We start from the raw sequence: 13,459 nt of genomic DNA on the forward strand, positions 1-13,459 counted from the left end.
GAAGGGGTTACTAGCCCCTTGCTCCCGGCATTTTAGTCGCCTCTTACAACACGCATGGCTTACGGAGGAAGAATTCTGTTCCACTTCCCCATGGAGATAAGAGGAAATAAACAAGAATAAGAACTAGAAAGAAAATAGAAGAAAACCCAGAGAGGGGTGTATATATGTGCTTGTACATGTATGTGTAGTGTGACCTAAGTGTAAGTAGAAGTAGCAAGACGTACCTGAAATCTTGCATGTGTATGAGACAGAAAAATGGACACTAGCAATCCTACCATCATGTAAAACAATTACAGGCTTTCGTTTTACACTCACTTGGCAGGACGGTAGTACCTCCCTGGGCGGTTGCTGTCTACCAACCTACTACCTATATATATATATATATATATATATATATATATATATATATATATATATATATATGTACATACTGATAAGTCAACCAAATAATAATGATCTACATTATCGTAACATATCAATAATAATACACAAATCACCATAACATAACAATAATGATACAAAAAACATCACACCATAAAAATAATGATCTACATCACCATAACATAATAATGATCTAAAATTCATTATTCCATAACAATAATGATATACAAAATCATCATAGCATAATGATCTACATCATTGTAGCATAGCAATGATGATCTACATCATTATAACATAACTATGATGATCTACATCATTATAACATAACTATGATGATCTACATCATTATAACATAACTATGATGATCTACATCATTATAACATAACAATGATGATCTACATCATTATAACATAACTATGATGATCTACATCATTATAACATAACTATGAAGCTCTAACTCATCATAACATACTAACAGACATGATACATATATCGTCCAGTCATAAGCTAAAACTAAGAAAAAATATGTGATCCAGTTAGGAGTAGCGGCAGTGAATGACTGTGTAAGAGAAAACGAGCAGTTCTGTGAGTGCCTGGCTGGCAGTGAAGACGGTGCCAGGGCAGTGACTAGACGCCACCTCTCCTGACACATCACCTGTCCTGTGTCACTGACATCACTGACTTCACCACCTCTCCTTCCTGCTAGCTACACCTACTGGTAAGTAAACTGTCATAAAATAGGGCTTCAGACATGCCATTATTTATATATATGGATAATTAATGTGTAATAGTCGCTTATCGATGCTCTATAGTAACCCACATGGAGACAAAGTCAGAAGATTAATTGGTCTATACATTTCGATCCCTTTCTGGGATCTATCTGCTGAAGAGGATTCCAGTAGGGATCGAAATATACAGGCCAAATAATCTTCTGTGTGTGTGTGTGTGTGTGTGTGTGTGTGTGTGTGTGTGTGTGTGTGTGTGTGTGTGTGTGTGTGTGTGTGTGTGTGTGTGTGTGTAAGAAAATGAAATTCCAAGCACTGTCGTGATTTTTCACGAAAAGCTGAGATATCACGTCACACATGACCCAGCATGTTGAACGTGGGAGTGTAGTGAAGATTTGGTCATGTCACATGTCATGTAAAATATATGAATGACATAGTTTAAATTCCTCACACATTCTCTTCGTTATAAATATATCTAATTTACATAACCTTGAGCATTAAACTTGTCCATTCCTAATGCTTTATTTTTGATGCTGTAATAGTGAAGGCTATTTCCACTCTGACTATCAAAATTTTTAAATACAACTTTGATTTTTAAAATTCTTTTGAAGAGAATTTATATAAAGAAGGTTTTTCATGGTAAAGTAGAACCGACATATCCTTGGGTGAACATATTTCTCTGTCATTGTTTGATTTCCCAATATGTAACTCTCAAAAACATGGATGAGAATTAAGTTTAACTCTACCAAGATCTGAAGAATAATAGTGAACATAAGACCAGTTATATGTTGGTTTTCTGTTTATTTTTAATTTATCTTCTTGTTTCCCCTTAACAACTAAGACATCTAAAAAAAGGCAGTGAGTTATTTTGCTAAAACTCAAGAGTGAACTTTATGGATAGAGCTAGACTATTTAATTCAAGTAGTAAATGGTTTATATCTATATTTTCTGGAACTCAGTATATAACATCGTCCACATATCAGTACTATTTAGTTTATCGGGAAGAATTCTGTTAAGTAGTCTTGTACAAATTGTTAAGGACAGGTGAAAGAGGATTTCCCTTTGACATACCAAACTTCTGAGTGTGGAAGAGGATTTACCTTTGATATACCAAACTTCTGAGTGTTAAACTCGCCATTAAACGAAAACCTTGCATCAACATTACGAAGTTTAATAAGCTCAATTATTGATGGCGCAAGCAACCGTAATCGTAATTACAAAGATCTTCAGTTAAGAAATTTAATAAGTCGTCCACTGGAACTTTTGTTAACAATAAAGAGACATCGAAGCTAACCATACTGTACATTATTTAAGTCATTTTTGAGGGCCTAATCTGTCAACTAAATCAATATTATTCTTAACATTAAAGTTAAAAACTTTGCCAACAACTGGGCAAAATATATATATTAGCCATTTGGATAATGTGTAGAAAACTGAGTTATTGGAGCTAATTATGGGTCTGGTTGGATTCACATAAATTCACATAAATTGGATTCACATAAATTATCCGAATGACTAGTAGATATATTGAGCCCAATTGCTGGCAGAGTTTCTAGCTTTAATGTTAAAAATATTATTGAATTAGTTGATAAATTTAGCACCATGACTGATACACGTGGTGAGTGCCAGAGATGTGATATATAACACATGGTCAGTGCCAGAGATATTATATAACACGTGGTTAGTGCCACAGATATTATATAACATGTGGCTAGTGCCAGAGATGTAATATTTAATACGTGGTCAGTGATAGATATATAACACGTGATCAGTACCAGAGATGTGATATATGACACATGGTCAGTGCCAAAGAGGTGATATATAACATGAGGTCAGTACCAGAGATGTAATATACAATACGTGGTCAGTGATAGATACATAACACGTGGTCAGTGCCAGAGATGTGATATATAACACGTGGTCAGTGACTGAGATGTGATATTGCATGCTTGCAGAAGGTCAGAGGATGGTACACTATTTATGTGGTCCTCACATTGTCAATACTCCTACTGGACTAGTGTTATGTTGTACCTCACACTCTGTGGTATAGTTACTGTACCACTCACACTCTGTGGTATAGTTATTGTACCACTCACACTCTGTGGTATAGTTATTGTACCACTCACACTCTGTGGTATAGTTATTGTACCACTCACACTCTGTGGTATAGTTACTGTACCACTCACACTCTGTGGTATAGTTATTGTACCACTCACACTCTGTGGTATAGTTATTGTACCACTCACACTCTGTGGTATAGTTATTGTACCACTCACACTCTGTGGTATAGTTATTGTACCACTCACACTCTGTGGTATAGTTATTGTACCACTCACACTCTGTGGTATAGTTATTGTACCACTCACACTCTGTGGTATAGTTATTGTACCACTCACACTCTGTGGTATAGTTATTGTACCACTCACACTCTGTGGTATAGTTATTGTACCACTCACACTCTGTGGTATAGTTATTGTACCACTCACACTCTGTGGTATATTTATTGTACCACTCACACTCTGTGGTATAGTTATTGTACCACTCACACTCTGTGGTATAGTTATTGTACCACTCACACTCTGTGGTATAGTTATTGTACCACTCACACTCTGTGGTATATTTATTGTACCTCACACTCTCTATGGTATAGTTATTGTACCATTCACACTCTGTGGTATAGTTATTGTATCACTCATTGTGGTATAGTTATTGTACCACTTACTGTGGTATAGTTATTGTACCACTTACTGTGGTATAGTTATTGTACCACTTACTGTGGTATAGTTATTGTACTACTTACTGTGGTATAGTTATTGTACCACTTACTGTGGTATAGTTATTGTACCACTTACTGTGGTATAGTTATTGTACCACTTACTGTGGTATAGTTATTGTACCACTTACTGTGGTATAGTTATTGTACCACTCACTGTGGCATAGTTACTGTACCACTCACACTCTGTGGTATAGTTACTGTACCACTCACACTGTGGTATAGATTGAGAGACACCGGTGAACCCAGGACCGTGGACTGCATAATTAAGGCAGAAGGTGCTGGCAAAAATCCCCATGAGGACAAGGTACGAAAATCATTGAACTACCATTGGCAACTTTCCTGGTAGAGGAAGCAATCGATAGTGATCTATACTAGTTCTTTTATATTCAGGTGATGGCCGGCGTATGCCTGCCATTCTGGTCTGTTTACAGACCTGGTCTACACTTCCTTCCAGTCGAACTCTGGTTTATACTGTTTGTACTCAACCGTTTTTATTGCATTCTTGTTGGTTCATTCTTTATTCTCTGTGTAATGTTAGCATCTTATGCTTATTTGAGAAACAGTGTCTCATATGTCTCACACACACATGCACAGATCATGTGTCACATACGTACACAGACCATGTCTCACACACGTACACAAACCATGACTCGCGCACGTACACAGACCATGTCTCACACACGTACACAGACCATGTCTCACACACATACACAAACCATGCCTCACACACGTACACAGACCATGCCTCATACACGTACACAGACCATGCCTCACACACGTACACAAACCATGCCTCACACACGTACACAAACCATGCCTCACACACGTACACAAACCATGCCTCACACATGTACACAGACCATGCCTCACACACGTACACAGAACATGCCTCAAACACGTACACAGACCATGCATCTCACACGTACACAAACCATGCCTCACACACGTACACAGACCATGTCTCACACACGTACACAAACCATGCCTCACACACGTACACAGACCATGCCTCACACACGTACACAGACCATGCCTCACACACGTACACAAACCATGCCTCACACACGTACACAGACCATGTCTCACACACGTACACAAACCATGCCTCACACACGTACACAGACTATGCCTCACACACGTACACAAACCATGCCTCACACACGTACACAGAGCATGCCTCACACACGTACACAGACCATGCCTCACACACGTACACAGAACATGCCTCACACTCGTACACAAACCATGCCTCACACACGTACACAGACCATGCCTCACACACGTACACAAACCATGTCTCACACACGTACACAGACCATGCCTCACACACGTACAGAGACCATGTCTCACACACGTACATAAACCATGCATCACACACGTACACAGACCATGCCTCACACACGTACACAGACCATGCCTCACACACGTACACAGACCATGCCTCACAAACGCACACAGTCCATGCCTCACACACGTACACAGACCATGCCTCACACACGTACACAGACCATGCCTCACACACGCACACAGACCATGCCTCACACACGTACACAGACCATGCCTCACACACGTACACAGACCATGCTTCACACACGTACACAGACCATGCCTCACACACGTACACAGACCATGCCTCACACACTTACACAGACCATGCCTCACACACGTACGCAGACCATGCCTCACACACGTACACAGACCATGCTCACACACGTACACAAACCATGCCTCACACACGTACACAGACCATGCCTCACACACGTACACAGACCATGCCTCACACACGTACACAAACCATGCCTCACACACGTACACAGACCACGCCTCACACACGTACACAGACCATGCCTCACACACGTACACAGAACATGCCTCACACTCGTACACAAACCATGCCTCACACACGTACACAGACCATGCCTCACACACGTACACAAACCATGTCTCACACACGTACACAGACCATGCCTCACACACGTACAGAGACCATGTCTCACACACGTACATAAACCATGCATCACACACGTACACAGACCATGCCTCACACACGTACACAGACCATGCCTCACACACGTACACAGACCATGCCTCACAAACGCACACAGTCCATGCCTCACACACGTACACAGACCATGCCTCACACACGTACACAGACCATGCCTCACACACGCACACAGACCATGCCTCACACACGTACACAGACCATGCCTCACACACGTACACAGACCATGCTTCACACACGTACACAGACCATGCCTCACACACGTACACAGACCATGCCTCACACACTTACACAGACCATGCCTCACACACGTACGCAGACCATGCCTCACACACGTACACAGACCATGCTCACACACGTACACAAACCATGCCTCACACACGTACACAGACCATGCCTCACACACGTACACAGACCATGCCTCACACACGTACACAAACCATGCCTCACACACGTACACAGACCACGCCTCACACACGTACACAGACCATGCCTCACACACGTACACAAACCATGCCTCACACACGTACACAGACCCTGCCTCACAAGCGTACACAGACCATGCCTCACAAACGTACACAGACCATGCCTCACAAACGTACACAGACCATGCCTCACAAACGTACACAGACCATGCCTCACAAACGTACACAGACCATGCCTCACACACGTACACAGACCATGCCTCACACACGTACACAGACCATGCCTCACACACGTACACAGACCATGCCTCACAAACGTACACAGACCATGCCTCACGCACGTACACAGACCATGCCTCACAAACGTACACAGACCATGCCTCACAAACGTACACAGACCATGTCTCACACACGTACACAGACCATGCCTCACACACGTACACAGACCATGCCTCACAAACGTACACAGATCATGCCTCACACACGTACACAGACCATGCCTCACACACGTACACAGACCATGCCTCACATACGCACACAGACCATGCCTCACACACGTACACAGACCATGCCTCACACACGTACACAGACCATGCCTCACAAACGTACACAGACCATGCCTCACACACGTACACAGACCATGCCTCACAAACGTACACAGACCATGCCTCACAAACGTACACAGACCATGCCTCACACACGTACACAGACCATGCCTCACAAACGTACACAGACCATGCCTCACACACGTACACAGACCATGCCTCACAAACGTACACAGACCATGCCTCACACACGTACACAGACCATGCCTCACACACGTACACAGACCATGCCTCACACACGTACACAGACCATGCCTCACACACGTACACAGACCATGCCTCACACACGTACACAGACCAAGCCTCACACACGTACACAGACCATGCCTCACAAACGTACACAGACCATGCCTCACACACGTACACAGACCATGCCTCACAAACGTACACAGACCAAGCCTCACACACGTACACAGACCATGCCTCACACACGTACACAGACCATGCCTCACACACGTACACAGACCATGCCTCACACACGTACACAGTCCATGCCTCACACACGTACACAGACCATGCCTCACACACGTACACAGACCATGCCTCACACACGTACACAGACCATGCCTCACACACGTACACAGTCCATGCCTCACACACGTACACAGACCATGCCTCACACACGTACACAGACCATGCCTCACACACGTACACAGACCATGCCTCACACACGTACACAGTCCATGCCTCACACACGTACACAGACCATGCCTCACACACGTACACAGACCATGCCTCACACACGTACACAGACCATGCCTCACACACGTACACAGACCATGCCTCACACACGTACACAGACCATGCCTCACACACGTACACAGACCATGCCTCACACACGTACACAGACCATGCCTCACACACGTACACAGACCATGCCTCACACACGTACACAGACCATGCCTCACACACGTACAAAGACCATGCCTCACACACGTACACAGACCATGCCTCACACACGTACACAGACCATGCCTCACACACGTACACAGACCATGCCTCACACACGTACACAGACCATGCCTCACACACGTACACAGACCATGCCTCACACACGTACACAGACCATGCCTCACACACGTACACAGACCATGCCTCACGTACAAAATCATAGGACCACCTATTCTCTAATCTTTTGAGCGTTTTACATCCATTGACAAACATTTCTTTTAACATATGCAAACATTCCTAACATTTTCTTTCCCTCATTTATTCTGTGTTGTATCACATCCTTCATAGACACTTCTGTTCCTACGTTCCCTCTCTCACAGTTATTTTATTTTATCCACTTTATCCACCTTACTCTATTCCTTCTATTCTTCCAATCTTAAATCCATTCCATTTTTCATTTCTCTCGTCTCCATACGTTTTCTTTTGTTCATTTATAATTTCCTGCCTTTAAACACCTGAAAATTCTTCCACTTCCAAAAAGCATTTTATATCTGTGAGAAGAACTGTATCATCTGCAAACAAGTGCTGTGACATGCTGCACCTTACATCAGACTCATCACCTTGTAAGATCACATCTTTCCAAACCATCATCATTTGATTCATTGTATAGCTCCGTCTCTCACACTCAACAATTATGAAGACATCATGAATCCTTGTTTAAGATTTACATTCAATGGAGAGTATTTTTCTTATTTGCTATCCAATCTTTCCTGAGTCTAACGTTGCATTCAAAAGCTATTTGCATATTTCTAGATAGCTATTCTGTTCGATGCATTATCAACAGCAGTCTCAGCTCTGTCCTATCTAACCTCTAGCAAGCCTTCTACTATCCTTACCTCAAACACCTAGATAATATACTATAGTAGTTAAGCTATAGATAGAAGTAGGCAGTTCTCTACAGAGAGCGTCAGTGAGGTGTCACAAGTCCTATGCTGTCTTTCTCATGTACTCCCATATCTGCGGTTTCCAGATTTATAAATACGAGGAGGAGCTGTATGATTTCATCTAAGTATAGTTCACATAAGTGCTTCTGTGTAAACACTATGTCCACAATTATTATTCCATCTTATAAAACTGTATACCATTTCTGAATTCACTCTGTTCCGCTGCGATCTTAAACTACATCTTTCTCCCCACTGTCAATGATATTTCTGGACACACTTTACCTTTTATACTCGATTGACTTATTGCCCTATAATTCTCGCACTCTCTGCTGTCCTCTTTCTCTTCACTCAGAGGCACTACACAAGCTGCTCTTGAGTCCTCTTTCACAGCAATAATTTTCATTACTTTTTGGCTCCAAACATTACATTTCACTCCAAACTTTCTGGAACTGGTATTTGCATCTTCCTACCACACTCTGACTCACAACTTATGAGATTAAAAAAAGGAAATGTTTCGTAGTGACAAGTTGAGAATAACTTGTCGATTTCTTTACCTATGTATCTGAGGTTATATTATAAACTTGCTCAGTGTCGCCAAGAAATTTCATAACTATTTCTGTTATATAATATAACCCTGACACTAAATTTTTGCGATACTGACCCCCAAGTTCTCCATTTTTTAAACTTTTGTTATATAATCTAATAAAAATAAGTAGAATTTGTTTTATACAGTTGAAGTTACAGTCTAAGAGTTGTTATACCTCAGTTTATCTCAACGCCCAGGTCTATCTAAGGTATATACCACCCCCAGGATGCGACCCACAACAGTAGACTAACACCCAAGTACCTACTTACTGCTAGGCGAACAGAAGCAACATATGTAAAGAAACAGGTTCAACGTTTTCATCCGTGCCGGGGATCAAAACACGGACCCTCAGTATGTGAGCTGAGAACGCTACTGAATGAGCCAGCTTTGTGTGCGTATAATGACTATCATATAATATATAATTATGAAAAGAGGTAGCTAGTGAGGGAGGGAGGAAGCTAAACACAGGACTCTATGGAGAGCAGAGCCAGTGAGGGAGGGAGGAAGCTAAACACAGGACTCTATGGAGAGCAGAGCCAGTGAGGGAGGGAGGAAGCTAAACACAGGACTCTATGGAGAGCAGAGCCAGTGAGGGAGGGAGGAAGCTAAACACAGGACTCTATGGAGAGCAGAGCCAGTGAGGGAGGGAGGAAGCTGAACACAGGACTCTATGGAGAGCAGAGCCAGTGAGGGAGGGAGGAAGCTAAACACAGGACTCTATGGAGAGCAGAGCCAGTGAGGGAGGGAGGAAGCTAAACACAGGACTCTATGGAGAGCAGAGCCAGTGAGGGAGGGAGGAAGCTAAACACAGGACTCTATGGAGAGCAGAGCCAGTGAGGGAGGGAGGAAGCTGAACACAGGACACTATGGAGAGCAGAGCCAGTGAGGGAGGGAGGAAGCTAAACACAGGACTCTATGGAGAGCAGAGCCAGTGAGGGAGGGAGGAAGCTAAACACAGGACTCTATGGAGAGCAGAGCCAGTGAGGGAGGGAGGAAGCTAAACACAGGACTCTATGGAGAGCAGAGCCAGTGAGGGAGGGAGGAAGCTAAACACAGGACTCTATGGAGAGCAGAGCCAGTGAGGGAGGGAGGAAGCTGAACACAGGACTCTATGGAGAGCAGAGCCAGTGAGGGAGGGAGGAAGCTAAACACAGGACTCTATGGAGAGCAGAGCCAGTGAGGGAGGGAGGAAGCTAAACACAGGACTCTATGGAGAGCAGAGCCAGTGAGGGAGGGAGGAAGCTGAACACAGGACTCTATGGAGAGCAGAGCCAGTGAGGGAGGGAGGAAGCTAAACACAGGACTCTATGGAGAGCAGAGCCAGTGAGGGAGGGAGGAAGCTAAACACAGGACTCTATGGAGAGCAGAGCCAGTGAGGGAGGGAGGAAGCTAAACACAGGACTCTATGGAGAGCAGAGCCAGTGAGGGAGGGAGGAAGCTGAACACAGGACTCTATGGAGAGCAGAGCCAGTGAGGGAGGGAGGAAGCTAAACACAGGACTCTATGGAGAGCAGAGCCAGTGAGGGAGGGAGGAAGCTAAACACAGGACTCTATGGAGAGCAGAGCCAGTGAGGGAGGGAGGAAGCTAAACACAGGACTCTATGGAGAGCAGAGCCAGTGAGGGAGGGAGGAAGCTAAACACAGGACTCTATGGAGAGCAGAGCCAGTGAGGGAGGGAGGAAGCTGAACACAGGACTCTATGGAGAGCAGAGCGAGTGAGGGAGGGAGGAAGCTAAACACAGGCCTCTATGGAGAGCAGAGCCAGTGAGGGAGGGAGGAAGCTGAACACAGGACTCTAGGGAGAGCAGAGCCATTGAGGGAGGGAGGAAGCTAAACACAGGACTCTATGGAGAGCAGAGCCAGTGAGGGAGGGAGTAAGCTAAAAACAGGACTCTATGGAGAGCAGAGCTAGTGAGGGAGGGAGGAAGCTGAACACAGGACTCTATGGAGAGCAGAGCCAGTGAGGGAGGGAGGAAGCTAAACACAGGACTCTATGGAGAGCAGAGCCACTGAGGGAGGGAGGAAGCTAAACACAGGACTCTATGGAGAGCAGAGCCAGTGAGGGAGGGAGGAAGCTAAACACAGGACTCTATGGAGAGCAGAGCCAGTGAGGGAGGGAGGAAGCTGAACACAGGACTCTATGGAGAGCAGAGCCAGTGAGGGAGGGAGGAAGCTAAACACAGGACTCTATGGAGAGCAGAGCCAGTGAGGGAGGGAGGAAGCTGAACACAGGACTCTATGGAGAGCAGAGCCAGTGAGGGAGGGAGGAAGCTAAACACAGGACTCTATGGAGAGCAGAGCCAGTGAGGGAGGGAGGAAGCTAAACACAGGACTCTATGGAGAGCAGAGCCAGTGAGGGAGGGAGGAAGCTAAACACAGGACTCTATGGAGAGCAGAGCCAGTGAGGGAGGGAGGAAGCTGAACACAGGACTCTATGGAGAGCAGAGCCAGTGAGGGAGGGAGGAAGCTAAACACAGGACTCTATGGAGAGCAGAGCCAGTGAGGGAGGGAGGAAGCTAAACACAGGACTCTATGGAGAGCAGAGCCAGTGAGGGAGGGAGGAAGCTAAACACAGGACTCTATGGAGAGCAGAGCCAGTGAGGGAGGGAGGAAGCTAAACACAGGACTCTATGGAGAGCAGAGCCAGTGAGGGAGGGAGGAAGCTGAACACAGGACTCTATGGAGAGCAGAGCCAGTGAGGGAGGGAGGAAGCTAAACACAAGACTCTATGGAGAGCAGAGCCAGTGAGGGAGGGAGGAAGCTAAACACAGGACTCTATGGAGAGCAGAGCCAGTGAGGGAGGGAGGAAGCTGAACACAGGACTCTATGGAGAGCAGAGCCAGTGAGGGAGGGAGGAAGCTAAACACAGGACTCTATGGAGAGCAGAGCCAGTGAGGGAGGGAGGAAGCTAAACACAGGACTCTATGGAGAGCAGAGCCAGTGAGGGAGGGAGGAAGCTAAACACAGGACTCTATGGAGAGCAGAGCCAGTGAGGGAGGGAGGAAGCTGAACACAGGACTCTATGGAGAGCAGAGCCAGTGAGGGAGGGAGGAAGCTAAACACAGGACTCTATGGAGAGCAGAGCCAGTGAGGGAGGGAGGAAGCTAAACACAGGACTCTATGGAGAGCAGAGCCAGTGAGGGAGGGAGGAAGCTAAACACAGGACTCTATGGAGAGCAGAGCCAGTGAGGGAGGGAGGAAGCTAAACACAGGACTCTATGGAGAGCAGAGCCAGTGAGGGAGGGAGGAAGCTGAACACAGGACTCTATGGAGAGCAGAGCGAGTGAGGGAGGGAGGAAGCTAAACACAGGACTCTATGGAGAGCAGAGCCAGTGAGGGAGGGAGGAAGCTGAACACAGGACTCTAGGGAGAGCAGAGCCAGTGAGGGAGGGAGGAAGCTAAACACAGGACTCTATGGAGAGCAGAGCCAGTGAGGGAGGGAGGAAGCTAAAAACAGGACTCTATGGAGAGCAGAGCTAGTGAGGGAGGGAGGAAGCTGAACACAGGACTCTATGGAGAGCAGAGCCAGTGAGGGAGGGAGGAAGCTAAACACAGGACTCTATGGAGAGCAGAGCCACTGAGGGAGGGAGGAAGCTAAACACAGGACTCTATGGAGAGCAGAGCCAGTGAGGGAGGGAGGAAGCTAAACACAGGACTCTATGGAGAGCAGAGCCAGTGAGGGAGGGAGGAAGCTGAACACAGGACTCTATGGAGAGCAGAGCCAGTGAGGGAGGGAGGAAGCTAAACACAGGACTCTATGGAGAGCAGAGCCAGTGAGGGAGGGAGGAAGCTAAACACAGGACTCTATGGAGAGCAGAGCCAGTGAGGGAGGGAGGAAGCTAAACACAGGACTTTATGGAGAGCAGAGCCAGTGAGGGAGGGAGGAAGCTAAACACAGGACTCTATGGAGAGCAGAGCCAGTGAGGGAGGGAGGAAGCTGAACACAGGACTCTATGGAGAGCAGAGCCAGTGAGGTAGGGAGGAAGCTGAACACAGGACTCTATGGAGAGCAGAGCCAGTGAGGGAGGGAGGAAGCTAAACACAGGACTCTATGGAGAGCAGAGCCAGTGAGGGAGGGAGGAAGCTAAACACAGGACTCTATGGAGAGCAGAGCCAGTGAGGGA

General features: G+C 45.8%; 1 protein-coding gene across 1 annotated transcript in view; it reads left to right on the forward strand.

Moving 5' to 3' along the window:
• Positions 1–974: 974 nt before the first annotated feature.
• The window catches only part of LOC128700576 (uncharacterized transmembrane protein DDB_G0289901-like), a 91,902-nt gene continuing 79,417 nt past the window's right edge, over positions 975–13,459 (forward strand). The window contains exon 1 of the mRNA XM_070098883.1: positions 975–1,099. The gene's annotated coding sequence lies outside the window, so the exon portion shown is untranslated. The remainder of the gene's footprint in view (positions 1,100–13,459) is intronic.

The sequence above is a fragment of the Cherax quadricarinatus genome, chromosome 65 (assembly GCF_038502225.1).
Source record: "Cherax quadricarinatus isolate ZL_2023a chromosome 65, ASM3850222v1, whole genome shotgun sequence".
Lineage (NCBI taxonomy): Eukaryota > Metazoa > Arthropoda > Malacostraca > Decapoda > Parastacidae > Cherax > Cherax quadricarinatus.